Genomic DNA, 20,422 nt, shown 5'->3' with positions numbered 1-20,422 from the left:
GGCCCTTTCCCCATTTATTACTCTTTTGTAACTGTAGCAGCAGGCACTCTCGTAGGCGTGCTCAGTGCAGAGCTTTAACACATTGCTCCTAATATATACTGTATTATGTATAGCATATACAGTGGGATGCGAAAGTTTGGGCAACCTTGTTAATCGTCATGATTTTCCTGTATAAATCGTTGGTTGTTACGATAAAAAATGTCAGTTAGATATATCATATAGGAGACACACACAGTGATATTTGAGAAGTGAAATGAAGTTTATTGGATTTACAGAAAGTGTGCTATAATTGTTTAAACAAAATTAGGCAGGTGCATAAATTTGGGCACTGTTGACATTTTATTGATTCCAAAACCTTTAGAACTAATTATTGGAACTCAAATTGGCTTGGTAAGCTCAGTGACCCGACCTACATACACAGGTGAATCCAATTAAGAGAAAGAGTATTTAAGGGGGTCAATTGTAAGTTTCCCTCCTCTTTTAATTTTCTCTGAAGAGTAGCAACATGGGGGTCTCAAAACAACTCTTAAATGACCTGAAGACAGTGGCGTAGGGATCGCCATAGCAACCATAGCAGTGGCTATGGGGCCCTACGCCACTGGGGGCCCGTCCAAAGCGCATAATTTATTATTATTTATTTATTTTTATTAATACAAACACGACACACACAGGCAGGCACAGCCAGCCAGGCCCGACCGCCCGCCCACTGGGCGAGGATCGGGCGGTCCGCGGCTCGGGCCTGGCTGGGGGGAAGGAAGCCAACAGGAAGGAGGAGCTGTAGTAGGAGCAGGCGGGCCCGGGCCGGGGCGCACTGTCTGCCGCACACACAAGGAAGGAGAACATGAGGTAGGCGGTGGAGGGGGCCGGAACGGGGGCATAGCAGAGGCGGAGCCAGGCTGGCACCAGCGCAGTGCGTGCAGGAAAGATTTCCTCCGGCTCCGCCTCCTAGAGTCCTAGTAACTAGAGGGAGGACTCAGGAGGCGGACTCAAGCGGTGGAGGGGGCGGGCCGGGGTACCTGATGGCTGTTGTGGAGAATGGAGGGTCCCGCCGGCCGCACTGGCGCCAGTCAGATTAGGCGCTATGCGGCTGATATGCTAATCTGACTGCCCGAAACCAGTCTGGCTGAGCAGAGCAGGCGGCGGCGCAGCTCAGAGCCTCAGACACTCAGAGAAAGTGAGAGAGAGGGGAACCCACCCGTGACCTCACAGTCACTCCAGTCCTCAGTCTCAGTGGAGTCTCCACTCTCCAGTCCAGTGACAGACTCAGTCCCGCCGTGACGCCGTCGGTCATGCCACTCCAGTCTGTGCCTGGCTGGCACCTGCTGTCTGTGTGACTACAAGTAAGTGATGTGAATATGTGATTCATTGGAATTTAAGGAAGTGAGATTATTGAGAATTTATGATTTCTGAGATAATCTAAATTCTTAAGGGTACTTTCACACTTGCGGCAGGATGGATCCGACAGGCTGTTCACCATGTCGGATCCATCCTGCGGCTATTTCGCCGTGCCCGCGGACTGCCGCTCCGTCCCCATTGACTATAATGGGGACGGGGGCGGAGCTCCAGCGCAGCACGGCGGTGCACGGAGAAAGCCGCCGGACTAAAAAGCCTGACATGCAGTAATTTTAGTCCGGCGGCCTTTCTCCATGCACCGCCGTGCTGCGCCGGAGCTCCGCCCCCGTCCCCATTATAGTCAATGGGGACGGAGCGGCGGTCCGCGGTCACGGCGAAATAGCCGCAGGACGGATCCGACATGGTGAACAGCCTGTCGGATCCGCCCTGCCGCAAGTGTGAAACTGCTCATGGCGGTGGGAGATCTAGGATGGGTGTTTGGGTGGGAGCTCTGGAAGGGGTGGTGGGAGGCCCGATAGATATGTGGGGGGCCCATAAATTTTTTTTGCTATGGGGCCCATGCATTTCTAGCTACGCCCCTGCCTGAAGACAAAGATTGTTCACCATCATGGTTTAGGGGAAGGATACAGAAAGATGTCTCAGTGATTTCAGCTGTCTGTTTCCACAGTTAGGAACATATTGAGGAAATGGAAGACCACAGGCTCAGTTCAAATTAAGGCTCGAAGTGGCAGACCAAGAAAAATCTCGGATAGACAGAAGCGACGAATGGTGAGAACAGTCAGAGTCAACCCACAGACCAGCACCAAAGACCTACAACATCATCTTGCTGCAGATGGAGTCACTGTGCATCGTTCAACCATTCGGCGCACTTTACACAAGGAGATGCTGTATGCGAGAGTGATGCAGAGGAAGCCTTTTCTCCGCCCACAGCACAAAAAGTGCCGCTTGAGGTGGGCTAAAGTATATTTGGACAAGCCAGCTTCATTTTGGAATAAGGTGCTGTGGACTGATGAAACTAAAATTGAGTTATTTGGCCATAACAAGGGGCGTTATGCATGGAGGAAAAAGAACACAGCATTCCAAGAAAAACACCTGCTACCTACAGTAAAATATGGTGGTGGTTCCATCATGCTGTGGGGCTGTGTGGCCAGTGCAGGGACTGGGAATCTTGTCAAAGTTGAGGGACGCATGGATTCCACTCAGTATCAGCCGATTCTAGAGACCAATGTCCAGGAATCAGTGACAAAGCTGAAGCTCCGCCGGGGCTGGATCTTTCAACAAGACAACGACCCTAAACACTGCTCAACATCCACTAAGGCATTTATGCAGAGGAACAAGTACAACGTTCTGGAATGGCCATCTCAGTCCCCAGACCTGAATATAATTGAAAATCTGTGGTGTGACTTAGAGAGCTGTCCATGCTCTGAAGCCATCAAACCTGAATGAACTAAAGATGTTTTGTAAAGAGGAATGGTCCAAAATACCTTCAACCAGAATCCAGACTCTCATTGGAACCTACAGGAAGCGTTTAGAGGCTGTAATTTCTGCAAAAGGAGGATCTACTAAATATTGATTTAATTTCTTTTTTGTGGTGCCCAAATTTATGCAACTGCCTAATTTTGTTTAAACAATTATAGCACACTTTCTGTAAATCCAATAAACTTCATTTCACTTCTCAAATATCACTGTGTGTGTCTCCTATATGATATATTTAACTGACATTTTTTATCGTAACAACCAACGATTTATACAGGAAAATCATGATGATTAACAAGGTTGCCCAAACTTTTGCATCCCACTGTACCTATATACAGGTACATTAGTGACCCACTACAATTTAAAGAGTAACTAAACTTTTATCAAATGCTTGAAATGTCCTAAAAATCATTTTTGTAATATACAAATTGTCTTCTCCTAAGAGCTATAAAATCAGTACATTTGTACACCGCAGCGGTATACGTGTGTACGGATTTTTCTGTACAGGTGGAATGGGGCCGCATCGAGCGCTATGTACAGATTGCTGCTCCTGCCTGTGCCCCCTGATCTTAGCTAAATCCTGGCACAGAATTTACCTATGTGCTATGCCAGGATTTAGCTGAGCTTCTGTCTCTTTGTATTCCATGTGCACTATGAGGCTGAAAAAGGCATCTAGTGTTGAGTGAACTTGTGTTTTAAGTTCTGCGTCCAAAGTTCAGGTTCGGGTTATCGAAGAATCCCGTTATGGATTCCGCTACCACGGACCATAACGGAATTTAGAATCCATAACGGGATACTTCCATAACCCAAACCTTGGACGCAGAACTTAAAACACAATGACTAATGGTCAGTGAAAAACTACTGATGGAACACTGAGGCCATCCATGTTCTGTCAGTGGTTTTCACGAACTATTAGGCTGGGTTCACACGGGCGTCACGTTTTGGCTCAGGATGCGTCCCGGGTGCATTGCGGCAAATCCGCGCGAGTAGGTACACAATTTCAGTCAGTTTTGACTGCGATTGCGTCCCGTTATTCAGTTTTTATTGCCCGGTTGCCATGCATTTTGCACGCGCGTGATAAAAAACTGAATGTGGTACCCAGACTCGAACTTCTTTACTGAAGTTCAGGTTTGTGTTCAAGGTTTTGTACATGTTATTATTTTCCCTTATAACATAGTTATAAGGGAAAATAATAGCATTCTTTAATACAGAATGCTTAGTAGAAGTTCAATTGAGGGTTAAAAAATAAAAAAATAATTAACTTACCTCCTCCAATTGATTGCGTAGCTGCCGGTCTCCTGTTCTTTCTTCAGGACCTGTCACTGAGCTCATCACATGGTCCATCACCATGGTGATGGACCATGTGATGATCGCAGTGACGTCACCACAGGTCCTTTTCCTCACAGATAAAGGCAGAAGAGAAGTCGGGCTGCGTGAACAAGTGGATTAAGGTGAGTTAAATTATTATTTTTTTAAATTTAACCCCTCCAGCCCTATTGTACTATGCATTCTGCTTTAAGAATGCTATTATTTTCCCTTATAACCATGTTATAAGGGAAAATAATACAATCTACACAACACCTAACCCAAACCCGAACTTCTGTGAAGAAGTTCGGGTTTGGGTACCAAACACGCCGATTTTACTCACGCGCGTGCAAAACGCATTAAAATGTTTTGCACTCACGCGGAAAAATTGCGCATTTTTTCCCGCGACGCACTCGCATCTTATCCGGCCCAAATCCATGACACCCGTGTGAAAGAGGCCTTAGTGTTCAGTGCGCATGTTTGATCCACATCACTGACTAAAGTAGTGCATGTCTGCCTTGTTTTTCCACTGACTCGTGGTCAATGCAGAAACAAGGATATGTGAACAAATACATAAGGGTACGACCACAGGGCGCAGTCGTGGGGCGTACGGAGCACTGCCTTCTCAAACAGCTGATTGGCGATCAGATGCTGATGACCTATCTCATCAGTAAAAAAAAAAAACCTCTCAGAAAACCCCTTTAACAATGCAGACCAGCTATACAATGCGGTTTTTTATTAGTTAAAGAGGACCTTTTACTGGTCCTGACATTATCATATAACTCAGGGATCTCAAGTCTCCCTGAAGTTCAGGGAGTCTCCCTCTATTAGATAGCGGCTCCCTGACACCCACATGTGAAACATATACCCACATGTGAAACAAAAGGTTTACCGATAGCAGAGCAGAGAGATAAGAGAAGTGACAGGACAGAGTTTAGATTACAGGTTGAATTAACCCTTTAGGGTCAAATTGGCTTCTCAAGGAGATATATATGTTAAAGGCATCTTCTTCTGTCTCATTCAGTAGCTATAGAACTATTGATAGAGATGTATTTTTTTAAATACATTTACACATTTAACCCTCCATTTTAATTATATTATTTACCCCAGTGTTAAATTCACCCCCCTGGATGCTTTAATCATATACATAAATAGGATAATTTGGGGCAGGGTAATGAGCCCGGTCCTCCACACCATAGAGCAAAGTGTGCGGATACTGCATATGTTTGGAAAATGTAATAAAAAGTTTGTGAAAGAAAAAAAAAAAAGAAAACCTCCCTGAAATGAGTTTTTGCAGGTTGGGATGTCTGTATAACTAGCTGGCTGTGTAGGGCATACTGAAGGTATGTTATAGCGCTTACAATGTTTCCTATGCGCCACTCCGTTTGCCCGCTGTGCCCTCGTTCTGGTTTCCCGCCTGGTATGTAAATTCATACCATCGACACAGGGAGGAGGAGACGCCAGCTTTTCTCAGGGGGCGTCTCCTTCTCCCAGTACCGATGGTATGAATTTACATACCAGGCGGGAAACCAGAACAGGGGGCACAGCGCGGGTGAACGGAGCAGCTCATAGAAAACATAGTAAGCGCTATAACATACCTTCAGTATGCCCTACACAGCCAGCTAGTTAATGTCAGGACCAATGAAAGGTCCTCTTTAAAAAAGAGGCATCTGCAGCCTAATTGTCCATGCAGTGCTCAACCACAGCACGGCGGTGCCCAGAACACCCCACGGCCGAGCCATTTGGTCGTGTCCTTAAAATCAACAAAGAATATGGACAGCACAAATCCATGATTCGCTAACTTGTGAAAAAGGTCTTAGGATGTATGGAATGCATTTTCAGTTACATACATTTCTGCAACAGCTCTGCCATTTGTGAACATAACATACAGCAACCCCTTATGTGGGAGAGGGGCACTTATATTTAAATGGGATCCCTGCAATGCTTTTTTCTTTTTTAAAGTAGGAGCATTTATCTTCTGCTACCCCTGTTGATATGATGCTGGTTCTGCATTTCTGCTGCACACTATGCTGTATATAATCCAATCAGACATTATGGGCTATTTTCTGGTTGCCAGAGGATCAATGGAGTTTATATACAAATCCGGCTCCTAGAGGGAAGTTGTCTATGGAAAGCGTCAATGGTGTCATGTATAATTGTATAATGCTCATTTCACAAAAAAAAAATTTGGAGGATGTTTTTTTTATCAGCAAAAGAAATTGCTGAAGCCAGATGTTAGCTTTAAGGCCTCATGCACACGACCGTATTTTGCTTCTGTGTCCGATCCGTTTTTTTTGCGGATAGGATGCGGACCCATTCATTTCAATGGGTCCGCAAAAAACGCGGACAGCGCACCCGTGTGCTGTCCGCATCAGTATGTTCGTTCCGTTGCTCCGGGGAGGGAGGGGGGGCTGCACTGGCCACCAATGAATTTAAACCTTGGGAGGGGGGGGGGGGTCTGGCCCCTGCTGCCTGGCAGCACCTGATCTCTTACAGGGGGCTATGATACGCACAATTAACCCCTCAGGTGCGGCACCTGAGGGGTTAATTTTGCGTATCATAGCCCCCTGTAAGAGATCAGGTGCTGCCAGGCAGCAGGGGCCAGACCCCCCTCCCTCCCCAGTTTCAAATTCATTGGTGGCCAGTGCGGCCCCCCCTCCCTCCCCAGTATTATATTATATTATATTCATTGGTGGCCGTTTGCATTCATTGGTGGCCGTTAGGCATTATTACAATGGATCCGCAAAGAAAACGGATCCGCAAAAAAATACGGATGCCATACGGGGCGTCATCCGTTTTTTTTGCGGATCCGCAATTTGGGGACCGCAAGACACAAACGGTCGTGTGCATGTAACCCAAGACCTACAAACTGAAGGTTTTGCACGCAAGTTCAATCAGTTTTGCCTGCAATTGCATTCAGTGTGTGCATTTTTTTCACGGAAGAAAAACGCAGTGCATCCGAGTGCCTTCTGTTTTTCATGCAAGCCCCATTCACTTCTATGGAGCCAGAGCTGTGTGAAAAAGGCGTAATATAGAACATGCTGCAATTTTTCCTGAATGCAGAGATGAAGCGCAAAAAACTCATGTGCACACAAACCCATTGAAATGAATGGGTCAGGATTCAGTCCGGATGCTGTGCATTTGGTACATGCGTCGCATCCGGACTCAAAACTTGCTTGTGTGAAAGAGTCCTAGGTCAATAGGAAATAATTACAATTACTACAGAGAGTGTTTTTGTGGCATTTTTCCTAACATGCTTTGTGTTTTTTGGGGTCCATGGAGTTTTTTTCTAAAATGCATAGTTTTTTTTGTCAGCCATTTTTTTGTCTTCTCTATAGAGGAAAAATACCTGAAAAAAAACAGCATAAAAAATGTATGAACCAAAAAACACAGCCAAAAAAGCCTTGTAAAAGTCCATGAATTTCATACCATTTTGTTACAAGCCTAAGAAATGGCACAGAAAAGATTAGGGGACATTAATTATTAAGACCGGCATTTTGTGAGGAATCTCTTCCCTGATGGCTCGAGCTGCTCCACAGTTATTAAGGGGCGTACATCTCCTAATATTTGGGGCACATCTCTGCAGGTCCATGTGCCAGGACTGAAATCTATGCCCGCACCACCCACTCCCCAGCCATCGCCACCCAGTTTTTAGCCTAAAACTCCCAAAAAGTCACAACTGCTTGCGCAAGCAGGACATGCAGCGTTATTTCCAACTATTTGCTGCCAGTTTTCTGGCATACAGGATTTATAAATGTGGGCCGATGTGTGAAGGAGGCCTAAAAGGGTGCAAATAGGAAACACTATTCTTTTCTGCTCTCATTTTGATACATCAACCGTAATTGTGATTATAGACACATATATAGTAACAATCAGACATGTTTCACGTTATGAGAATTAACAACTAAAATCAAAGGATCTCCAGTCAGCAGAAACACTGTCCTTACATGTCAAAAAGGTATAAGGGTTCACACGGGCGAGATTTCCGCATGGGTGCAATGCGTGAGGTGAACGCATTGCACCCGCACTGAATCCGGACCCATTCATTTCTATGGGGCTGTGCACATGAGCGGCGATTTTCACGCATCACTTGTGCGTTGCGTGAAAATTGCGCATGTTCCCTCAACGCCCCCGCATCTTTTCCCGCAACGCCCGTGTGAAACCAGTCTAAGTCATTTGTGGGAAAGCTGGGTGATAAATAACATGGCCATTAGTGTAGCATAAAAAGAGGGAACACCCATCTGCCATAGATTCCTGAAATACAGTAAGCAGTGCCCTGCTACACATGCTGTTAATAGGTTGAGTGTGTAAAGGCAGACATACTGGATTCATACATGTAGCAAGCCCACCATGGATCCTACAGGTCTATTTATTATGGGACACTGCCAGGGTCATAGCTATAGGGGGTGCAGAGGTAGCAGTTGCTACTGGGCCCAGGTGCCTGAGGGGGCCCAAAGAACCTTGTGTAGTAGACTCACATAAGAAGACACCAGTATTATAGGAAGTGAATGCTGGTCAAATTATACCGTTTTAATTTTTGCCTCTGGCCGCACAAAGGCTATGTGCTCCCCAGCCCCTGGCCACAAAGCACTGAGGGAAGGGGGCCCAAGCTGAACTCTTGCACCGGAGCCTGTCTTCAATCTCCTGACTAGACAGCCATTCTGTTTCAACCACAGCATGACATGAAGCCATTTACACGGGCTGAGGATCTGGCCAATTATAGAAAATGTAAAACCCATCACTTTTCAACTCGATATTTGGGCCGTGTAAATGCGCCAGTGATAACTTGACAGATGAAGAAAATGTGGCACATCATTGATTGTCGCAGCACATCGCTCTGGGACAACAGGGATGAACCACCAAAATACAATGAATCTGCGTGTGGGCAATGATTGATAAGTAACAGTTTGTTCCCAATCATTGCCTTTTGTATAAGCCCATGTTTATGGGCCGCTAAACCTTGGTGCACAACTAAAAGAAATACCCACTTAGCTTCAGTGCCGCAAAGCCCATTTTCCCCTGCCATCACCTCAGAATGGACTAGGCAGGTAAGTGCAGGTGAGTGATATTACTAGTTGTGCACGTCTGCTCAATTTACTAATCTCTGCTTACAGCAATCAGACCAGCCCTAACCCCACTTACCCCATGCTGCCAATGGGGACAGGTAGTAAACTGAAAATCATGGCAACATCTAAGAAACCATGCAATGTGCAAAATCTACAAGTAGCTAGTGTCACGCAATAAAACGTAATAGGTATATATAATAATACATTTTACTTTATGTATCATGCTTAATAATTATATTATTGTGTCCTAAAACCAGGTGCGGGTCAAAAGCACAGAACAGGAGGAAATGTTTCCATTATACCTTATCTCTCAGTAGGCTTCGCTTCTGGTTTTAGCTAACAATAACGGACCAAATAACTGATGTCTGAACTGGGCCTAATACTACATCTCCCTGACTGAGTATTAGGCCAAATGCACACGGCCGTGTTCCGCGGCCGAGGGCGGGCCGTGGTATGCCGGGCTGGGTTCCTGTTCAGAGCAGGAGCGCACGGCGTCATTGGTTGCTATGACGCCGTGCGCTTCATGTCGCCGTTGCACTACAGTAATACACTATGCGAGTGTATTACTGTAGTGCAGCGGTGGCATGAAGCGCACGGCGTCATGATAAGCGGGAGGTGCCATATTCGATTTCGCAATATTTTGCGAATATTCAATTGAATATTCATCTTATATTCGTCGAAATCGAATATTCGTCATTATTTTATTTATCGCGAATAATATACGATTTAATTATTCGCATATTGCGATTTTTCTTTTGACAGTATAAGACAACGTTCCTATGACTATGGCTAGGCTAATATGTGTATTTTACGAATATTCTATATATAGCTATAACTTCGTCTTTTAGAATATTACGAATATTCTAAAAGACGAAGTTAGAGCAATATTACGAATATTCGTAAAATACACATATAGATTGTAATTTAGCTAATATAGTGCTATAATTTTTTTTTTTGTCTAATTTTTTTTGCCTCTTCTGAACTTCAGTTTTGGAAAATATGTATACTATTAAAAAAATTACTATAGCACTATATTAGCTAAATTACAGTCTATATGTGTATTTTACGAATATTCGTAATATTGCTCTAACTTCGTCTTTTAGAATATTCGTAATATTCTAAAAGACGAAGTTATAGCAATAGAACGAATAAATTCGTTATTTAGAATATTCGTCTTTTTTTTCCCCAATGTGTACTGCTCCCCGACAAGCATCCCCGTAACCATGGGAACACCTGTGGGTTAGAATATACCATTGGATCTGAGTTTTCACGATCTCAGGGAAAACTCAGATCCGATGGTATTTTCTAACCCACAGGCGTTCCCATGGTGACGGGGACGCTTGTCGGGGAGGAGTATGCGAACAACTGTACAGATAGGAAAAAAATAATGCCAAAATTCTAAATAACGAATATATTCACTATATTGCTATGTATTCGTTTTTTTGAATATTGGTCATTTTATTTTCCATATGAAAACATAATTCCCCCCTGCTTAAGTTGCTTGTGGGCCAATGGCTTATTGACCCACAAGAAAGAAGCAGGGAAGAATCATGTTTTCAGATGTTAAAAAATGACGAATATTCGATATAACGAATATATAGCACTATATTCGTAATATTCGTGAATTTACAAAGTTACGATATTCGCGATTAATATTCGCTATTCGAATATTCAAGCTCAACACTAATAGCAACCAATGACGCCGTGCGCTCCTGCTCTGAACAGGAATCCAGCCCGGCATACCACGGACCGCTCTCGGCCGCGGAACACGGCCGAGTGCATTCGGCCTTATCAGAAGTAGAGAACAATCAGTGCAGATACATGAGCTGTGGACACTAATTTAGGGCTCGTTCACACAAATGTTTTTTGCGTTCCGTATACAGGCCGTTTTTTGAGTTCCGTATACGGTCTGTATATGGAACCATTCATTTCAATGGTTCCGCAAAAAAACGGAATGTACTCCGTATGCATTCAGTTTCCGTATTTCCATTCAAAGATAGAACATGTCCTATTATTGCCCGCAAATCACGTTCCATGGCTTCATTCAAGTCAATGGGTCCGCAAAATGTCTTCCGTATCCATTCCGTTTTTGCGGAACCATCTATTGAAAATTTTATGCCCAGCCCAATTTTTTCTATGTAATTACTGTATACTGTATATGCCATACGGAAAAACGGAACAGAAAAACGGAATGGAACCGGAAACACTACTGAAACAAAAAATGGAAAAACTGATCCGTTAAAAACGGCCCGCAAAACACCGAAAAAGACATACGGTCGTGTGAACGAGCCCTTACTCCATGCATGTCATTTTATGATTGTACAACATGGGGTATTCCAGGAAGTACACTTCAAGGCATTCTTTTTCTGCTGAGGAGGAGTAAGTTGGAGATAGCAAACAGGTAAACCCAGATTTATATGTAAATGTTTCCCATTGAATTCAGCAGGACATGGTTAATTAAAATGCAGATTGAAAGCAAGGTTAACATTATAAATGGCTTTAAGAGTATTTAAAGGTTAATTAAAGTTTGAAAATAAGTCGTCAAACTGCAACATACACATTGGGGGAGATTTACTAACCAAAATGCATCATAATTATAGTACAAGATATGTCAGATATACAGTGCTGCCCATAATTATTCATACCCCTGGCAAATTTTTACTTAGTTACTTTTATTCAATCAGCAAGTAATTTGTTGACAGGAAATTACATAGGTGTCTCCCAAAACATAATAAGACGATGTACAAGAGGCATTATTGTGGGGGAAAAAACATTTCTCAGCTTTTATTTACATTTGAGCAAAAAATACAAAATACTGTGGAAAATCTCAGAGGACGTGGTCGGAAGCCAAAAGTGACACCTGTGCTGGCCAGGAGGATAGTTAGAGAGGTGAAAAAGAATCCAAGGATCACCACCAAGGCCATCCTGGTGAATCTGGGCTCTGCTGGTGGCAATGTCTCAAGGCAGACAATCCAACGGACACTGCACAATGCAGACCAAGGAGGACGCCACTTCTCCAGATAAGGCACACAGAAGCTCACTTGGCCTTTGCAAAAGCTCATCTGGACAAAAAAGAAGAAGACTTCTGGTCTTCTGTGTTATGGTCAGATGAAACAAAAATTGAATTGTTTGGTCACAATGATGTTTCCTTCATTTGGCGTAAAAAAGGAGAAGCCTTCAACCCAAGGAACACCATCCCCACTGTCATAGGCGTGCGCACAGGGTGTGACGGGTGTACCTGGGCACACCCTAATCAAGCCGACTCGAGGTTCTGTCAGGGCCAGGAAGCGCTGAAAGCGCTTTACTCCCCTCTTCCTTCCTGGTCCTCGGCACGCCACTGTGAAGGCTGCGCACAGTGTGAGGACGCGCTGTGACCTCACACTATGCGCGCCCACACAGCAGACTGTACAAGATAGTGCGGGTCTATATGTATGCATGCAGAGTGTATTTGTGTATATACAGTATATGTGTGTGTGTATATATGTGTGTATATATGTGTGTGTGTGTATATAATATAATATATATATATGTGTGTTTGTGCTTTAGGGTGCACACCCTAATGCAATAGGCTGTGCACGCCTATGCCCACTGTTAAACATGGTGGTGGGAACCTAATGCTTTGGGGGTGTTTTTCAGCCAATGGAGCAGGGAACCTAATCACAGTAAACGGCACCACGAAAAAAGAGCAATACATGAGGATTCTCAACGACAACATCAGGCAGTCTGCAGAGAAACTTGGCCTTGGGCACCAGTGGACATTTCAGCATGACAATGACCCAAAACACACAGCAAAAGTGGTGAAGAAATGGTTAGCAGACAACAACATTAACGTTTTGAAGTGGCCCCGACAGAGTCCAGACTTGAATCCAATTGAGAATCTGTGGAGGGAGCTAAAGATCAGTGTGATGGCAAGAAGACCCTCCAACCTGAAAGATTTGGAGCTCATTGCTAAAGATGAATGGGCAAAAATACCTGTGGAGACCTGCAAAAAGCTGGTCTGCAATTATAGGAAGCGTTTGATTGCTGTAATAGCCAATAAAGGCTTTTCTATTGATTATTGAGAAGGGTATGAATAATTTTGGACTGGACACTTTTTGCTCAAATGTAAATAAAAGCTGAGAATTTTTTTTTTTCCCACAATAATGCCTCTTGTACATTGTCTTATTATCTTTTGGGAGACACCTATGTCATTTCCCATCAAAAAACTACTTGCTGGTTGAATAAAAGTAACTTTAAGTCAAAATTTGCCAGGGGTATGAATAATTATGGGCAGCACTGTATAGGCAATTGGGGGTCCATTTGAGTTATTGCTATATGGCTCCATAATTACTTGTCTACCTGAAAGATTTAGGGAGTCATTTATTATCATTAGTAGAGATGAGTGAATCGAAGCTCACAAAGTGGAATTCGATCCGAATTTCAGGAAAATTTTGATTCGCACCGAAGCCGAATTTCCTCACGCTTTGTGGTAACGAATCACATTTTTTCCTAAAATGGCTGCTGCACGTTTGAGGACATGGAACAAGGAACTCTGGGAAGCTGGGATCACCCATAATTCCATGCATGCAACCAATCAGCAGCCAGCCAGCCCTGTGATGTCACAGCCCTATAAATAGCCTCAGCCATCTTGGATTCTGCCATTTTACAGCGTACTTAGTGCAGGGAGAGATGTCAGCAGGCGATAGGGACAGTGGAAGAAAAAACTTCATTGTGCTAAAAAAATTATTTACAAGTGCAGGGAAAGATTATTCAAGATGTAGGAAAAGGATAGGGAGGAATCATTCCACTGCATTTATGTTGAACAGGGTTCAGTAGGGGAGGTGACATCCTGGGTAATAGGAACAATCCTATCACACCTTGCTTCACTGGCTGGGCACCCAAATTGCCAGTATACAGCTCTGTAATTCCAGCAAACTGTTCTTATTAGGGTGCATGTGCTGTGTGATACAGGCATAACAGGGGTTATTACAAGGAAATATTTCTACATCTTATTAGCCCTTGTGCGGTGCAGTTATATGTTCTAAAGCATTTTTTGGCTTGTATTAGTGGGGAAAAAATGGCTTATTAGCCGTTGTGTGGTAAAGTGAGAAAATTATTGCCCTTTTTGTTGTGTATTAGTGGCAAAAGTAAAATATATTTGCCGTTCAGCGGTGCAGTTACATGTTCTAAAACCTTTTGTGACGTGTATTAGTGGAAAAAGAAAAAATATGTTTACCAGTCAGCGTTGCAGTTATATGTTCTAAAGCCCTGTGGTCTCCTCATGCTGCTGCCACCTCCACACCATGTCGCCTTGTAACTCTGTGGTCTCCTGATGCTGCCACCACCTCCACACTGCCATTGTGCCACTCTGTGGCCTCCTCCTGATGCTGCTGCCGCCACCTCCAGACCCTGTCATTGTGCCGCTCTGTGGCCTTCTCATGCTGGTTCCACCTCACCACTATGTCATAGGGCCACTCTGTGGACTTCTCATGCTGTTCCCACCCTCCCCACTTCATGACTGGGCCACTATTTTGCCTTTCAGCCTGGCTGACATCATTTATTTGACCCTTCTTCTGATCTGTCAGAAGGAAGGAAAAATGAGACGCACAACAAATCCTGTCTGTGTAGCAGCTGTAAGGCCTGTATGGTCCCATCAGAGTTGGCTTGTGATTTGGTAGCCAAAAGCAGGGGTGGGTACAAAACACAGAAGACATGCAAATATTCCATTCACGTGTCATCTCTGTTTTGGATCCACTCCTGTTTTTTTTGTCATTAGCAATACTGATGGATTATTGACCAAATGCTGACCGAGTGAAGGCAGATGCTCAACAGACAGGATCTGTTTTTTGTGGGTTATTGTTCTGACAGATCAGAGGAAGGGCAAAATAATCAGAGACTTCGACACAAACGTACTGCTGACACCCTCTCCACTCTGTCCGGGGGGGCTCTACTTGTATAAGCGTTTAATAGAACAGGTTCTGTAGACATCTATGTGGAATCAGCTGAGGACGGTGTAAAAGGAGTGCGCTTCTTCTTGGCGCTAACATCGACCTGTAAGGCTGAGTTCATACGTGAGTTATTTGGTCAGTTTTGGCCCTGTGACTGCCCAAATAAGGGAAGTGTGCAGTGATTCTTAGAGCGACGCCTGTCATCTGCATGTCATACTGACTCACAGTAATGTTTCATTACCACAGCAGACTCCCTATGCGTGTTACTGCAAGGCACAGTGTTCTACACCACTATACAGGCTCTCTGCAGACAGGAAATAGTACTTTTTTTACGAAATTCACAGTGAATAAATTCTGATTGAACCGTATTTTTTCAAAAAATTCGGCGAAACAGCTGAATTGAATTTTTGAAAAATTTGCTAATTTCTAATCATTAGAGATGAGCTAATTTAATTATTTTTTAATTCGTTCACCCTTCGTTTACTGGTATAAGCCGAATTGCGTTATGGATTCCGTTACCATGGACCATAATGCAATTGTATGACGGAATGCCTTTAGAGGCATTCCACTATTCATTCCGTCATAATAGAAGTCTATGAGCTTCAAAACCGATCCGTCCCGTTTCCGTTATGCAGGAGAGGACACCTTTTACCAGTAAACAAAGCGTGAACGAATTTCATAAGCAGAAATTCGCTCACCTCTATTTATCATATATATATGCCAAAACCGCAGATTCCGTCGCAAAGGCATTTGTGGCTAATCTTTTTCCCGCTCATGCCAGGTCTACAAAAGGTGGTGTGACGTGGGCGCGGAAGGGAGCGGGCCGGCTGGCCCATCTCATTTATCATTTTCTAAGCCAGTTTTAGGTATAAAAATGATCTAAATCTACGCCAGCAAGGGAGCTGGCGTAGATTTAGACAGGCGGTGGATGCACCTAAGTTATGTGGAGGCCGGCGCCTCTTTCCTCTGCGCTGCGCACCAGTGTCTCTAATCCCTGTGGCTCAGCACTCAACCATACCAGGGCTGTTCTAAGAGGTAGCAGTCTGGTGGTCCCCTGCAGCGAAGGTCAGATCCCTGTATAGGAGTTAAAGAGTCAATACCAGGGGACCGCTAGGATAACGCCCTTAGCCCAAAGTCAAGCCGGTTGACTGCCACAGTGGTTCCAAAACCACTTCCGTAACAACTGGCATCAGCTCTTGCTCTGGCTGACTTGGCCATACATGTATTATACGGATGGCCATTCATTTTATTGACTGTCATGTAAGGCTAAGTTCACACTTCAGTTATTTGGTCAGTTATTTCGATCTGTTATTGTGTCCTAAAACCAGGTGCGGGTCAAAAACACAGATCAGGAGGAAATGTTTCCATTATACCTTATCTCTCAGTAGGCTTCGCTTCTGGTTTTAGCTAACAATAACTGATGGAAATAACTGACCAAATAATTGATGTTTGAACTGGGCCTAATACTACATTTCCCCGACTGAGTGTAGAGAACAATCAGTGCAGATACATGAGCTGTGGACACTGATTTACTCCATGCATGTCATTTCATGATTATGCAACATGGGGTATTCCGGGAAGTACACTTCAAGGCATTCTTTTTCTGCTGAGGAGGAGTAAGTTGGAGATAGCAAACAGGTAAACCCAGATTTATATGTAAATGTTTCCCATTGAATTCAGCAGGCCATGGTTAATTAAAATGCGGATTGAAAGCAACAATGGACTGTAAGGTTAACATTATAAATGGCTTAAGAGTATTTAAAGGGTTTCTACCACTTCGTTTTCACCTAATTAGCTTTCAGACACTAGCGAACTTATATAGATATGCTAATGAGCCTCTAGGTGCTATGGGGGCGTCATTAGCACCTAGAGGCTCCGTCTACCTTCACAAACTGCCGCCGCCCCCAGCGCGGCCCTCCAGCCCGCCCATCTCCTCCCTAATGCGATCCTCCCCGTGCGCGTCTGTATTCGGCGCATGCGCAGTGAATGTCTGACCGCTTCCCTGCTCAGACATCTCCACTGCGCCTGCGCCGATGACGTCATAGTGCTCCAAGGAACAGGCGCAGTGGAGATGTCTGAGTAGGGAAGCGGTCAGACATTCACTGCGCATGCGCCGAATACATACGCTCACAGGGAGGATCGCATTCCGGAGGAGATGGGCAGGCTGGAGGGATGCGCTGGGCGGCGGCAGTTTGTGAAGGTAGACCAAGCCTCTAGGTGCTAATGACGCCCCCATAGCACCTAGAGGCTCATTAGCATATCGATATAAGTTCGATTTTTAGCGAAACGGCTGCCCAATAAACAGTTATATTAGGATGGTTTGGGTGAGCAGACCCTAGTGGATTGCTAGTGTCTGACAGCTAAATATGTAAAAACGAAGTGGTAGAAACCCTTTAAAGGTTATTTAAAGTTTGAAAATGCGTCGTCAAACTGCAGCATACACATTGGGGGAGATTTACTAACCAAAATGCATCATAATTATGGTGCAACATGTGCTACAAAGCTGGCATATGTGCTTTGAACTTTATTCATAGAAACATAGAATGTGTCGGCAGATAAGAACCATTTGGCCCATCTAGTCTGCCCAATATACTGAATACTATGGATAGCCCCTGGCCCTATCTTATATGAAGGATGGCCTTATGCCTATCCCCCAGTGGTTGATACGTTTTAATGGCTAACTGAAAAGATGATGACACAATTACTAGCTTTCAAGGCTACTTGGGCCTCTTTAAAGGCTAACATGGTATAAATATAATTTTTTTTAACTAAAACACTTTGACACTTTTTGAGACAGTGGGAAGATGCCCCAGATTTACCATCTAGCATCAGCCACTGTCAGTGTCGGACTGGGAGGCCTACTGTAAAGCTACATGCAAATATTATCTGTTCACACATGGTTCATTATGGGGATCTCTACAAAGACTTTGAGAAGGCAGGTCCATGATGAGAGAGGACACTGGCTGGTGTGCCTTTACATCTAGAAGACATCTCAGCCACACAATTAATCTATGATAATAACCTTGGTAGTTTGCTAAATAATTACCCAGTTTTTTTTATATGATCATGGGTTGGTTGAGATGCTGTGCACAGCCTATCTATATGTAGTGCAGTCAGTCTACTGTGCCACTTGTGCAGGGGATGGGAACTAGGGGCCCATCTTCCTCAGAGGCCCAGCGGTGGATTCACGTGTTCCCCTGTGGGCCAGTCTGAGCCTGGCTCTGGCTCCCAGCTCCTTCTCCTCCAGGCCTCCCTTGCTGTAAACATTTGGCATCGCCTCAGCCAATCACTGGCCTCGATGGTGACCTACTCTCCTTACGTCATGACAAATTGTGACATGATGCAAGGAGATCCCGTCTCAGCCAGTGATCAGCTGTGGTGACGTTAAACCAGATGTTTACAGAGAGCCCAGTGGAGCATTGCAGACCTGGAGGAGAAGGAGCTGGGAGCCAGAGCAGGTAAGTAAGCGTCACTTTACAGGTCCGGTCAAGTGGGAGGTTTTCCAACTCCCCCCCCCCCCCCCCCCCATCTCCCTTAAAGCTTCATGCACATAACCGTAGTTTTGGTTCACATCCAATCCACATTGTTTGAGGTTCAGACGAGGACCCATTAATTTCTATGGGAACAAAAAAAAAATGCGAACAGCACATAGATGTCATCTGTGTCCTGTCCTCATCCATGTGTCCGTCCAGCAGATTATAGCACATGTCCTATTCTTGTCTGTTGTGAGGACAAGAATAACCATTTCTACTACTGGGACCAAGAAAAAGGCCGCATGGACACAGCAAGTATCTGTATTTTGTGGATCTGAAGTTTGCGGACCACAATACACATACGGGCACGTGCATAAGGCCTAAGACTGTGTAGGCTAAGGGGTAATGAGTGTGCTGCACCAGAAAAGTGCTGCTTGGTCAGTGGAGTAGGCATTTGTACCATTTTGGCTTGCTCCATGCCCAGCAGTTTGCATTTACTAAGGGACAGCCATGTTTTGTGGGTGGAGTTACATTCTTAGACAGATTTATCATTGCACAAGTGTTCTCTAGTCCTGTGATGGTGTAAAAACTGACAGAGCCTTTCTAATTAATATGTCTAGACTTTAGACCAAAACATCCTTATGGCAAAATTTTTTAAAAAACTATGTGCAACATTGTGTAAGTTTGTCGCAATAAAAAAAGACTGCTTAAAGCTAAGCAGAAACTCAAAAAAAGGCTAAAGTCGCATACTGGTACATTACGTTTACATCATCTAAAAATTAGACAGTATTTGTCTAGAAATGCTAGATTTTCCACTCTACTCCCTACTGGAGTGAGCTTACAAGTGATAACTCTGAAGTGAAACTCAATAAAATAGTTAACTACAACCACATCCACACCCACTTTTCAAAACTGGACTACATGGGGTAAAAATGCAAAAAGTTGAAAAAAGCCTCTATTTTGTGACTTTTAGAAACTGCATACTGTCCGCAGTCGTATGTTTTGCATTGAAGAATAGGACATTTCTATTGAAGTAAAAAAGAAAATGGCAGCATGCATACAGTCGGGATCAGTGTTTTGTGGATCTGTGATTTTCAGGCCTCAAAACACTTGCGGCCGTCTGCATGAGCCCTAAGATAACTAACTGTCATCCGTTATTAGCAGTTTTTAGTAAAAAAAAGAACAAATCTGTGAAGATTTGATTGGCCGCCATTTTCCTGACAGATTTGCTATGATGTCCACTACATAAAAAACCAGAGGCTGAAATGCTGAGAGAATGATCCAGATTTCAGCCTCCATTTCTTATAGATTCCCTTATCTCTAGTTCTGAGCCCAGCATAGAACATGCATGGTTGACCCCCAACATACACAGTGTGTAATAAGGCAGGAAGAGATATGCAGCCATCAGTCACTCCTGGCACCACTTATCTCTGGAGGAAACACATGTATCAGACAAGAGAAATCAATCCTGTCGGGTGGATTTGTTTCTCTCAGCTGTAGTCCATGACTAGAGTCCGCATGATTGTAACTGTATAGCCATGAGCTATCAGGCCCATACTCTAGTAACGGATCCAGTTGTATTATCATTAAAATAGCAATGACGGATCCGTCATTAAAGCATTGTAAGTCAATGGGTGCCGGATCCATTTTCTATTATGTCCGAGAAAACGGATACGGCACCGTTGACAGAAAACCGCGGTATGGGAACGCAACCAAACGAAACAGAATGCATTCTGGTGGGCAGTGATGGTCTGTTTGCAGTGTTCGCCAACGAACACATGCGGGCTGCCATCTTGACTCACCCGTCTGGCGATGCACAGGT

This window comes from Bufo bufo, chromosome 8, assembly GCF_905171765.1.
Source record: "Bufo bufo chromosome 8, aBufBuf1.1, whole genome shotgun sequence".
NCBI lineage: Eukaryota > Metazoa > Chordata > Amphibia > Anura > Bufonidae > Bufo > Bufo bufo.
This window is presented reverse-complemented; position numbering follows the sequence as displayed.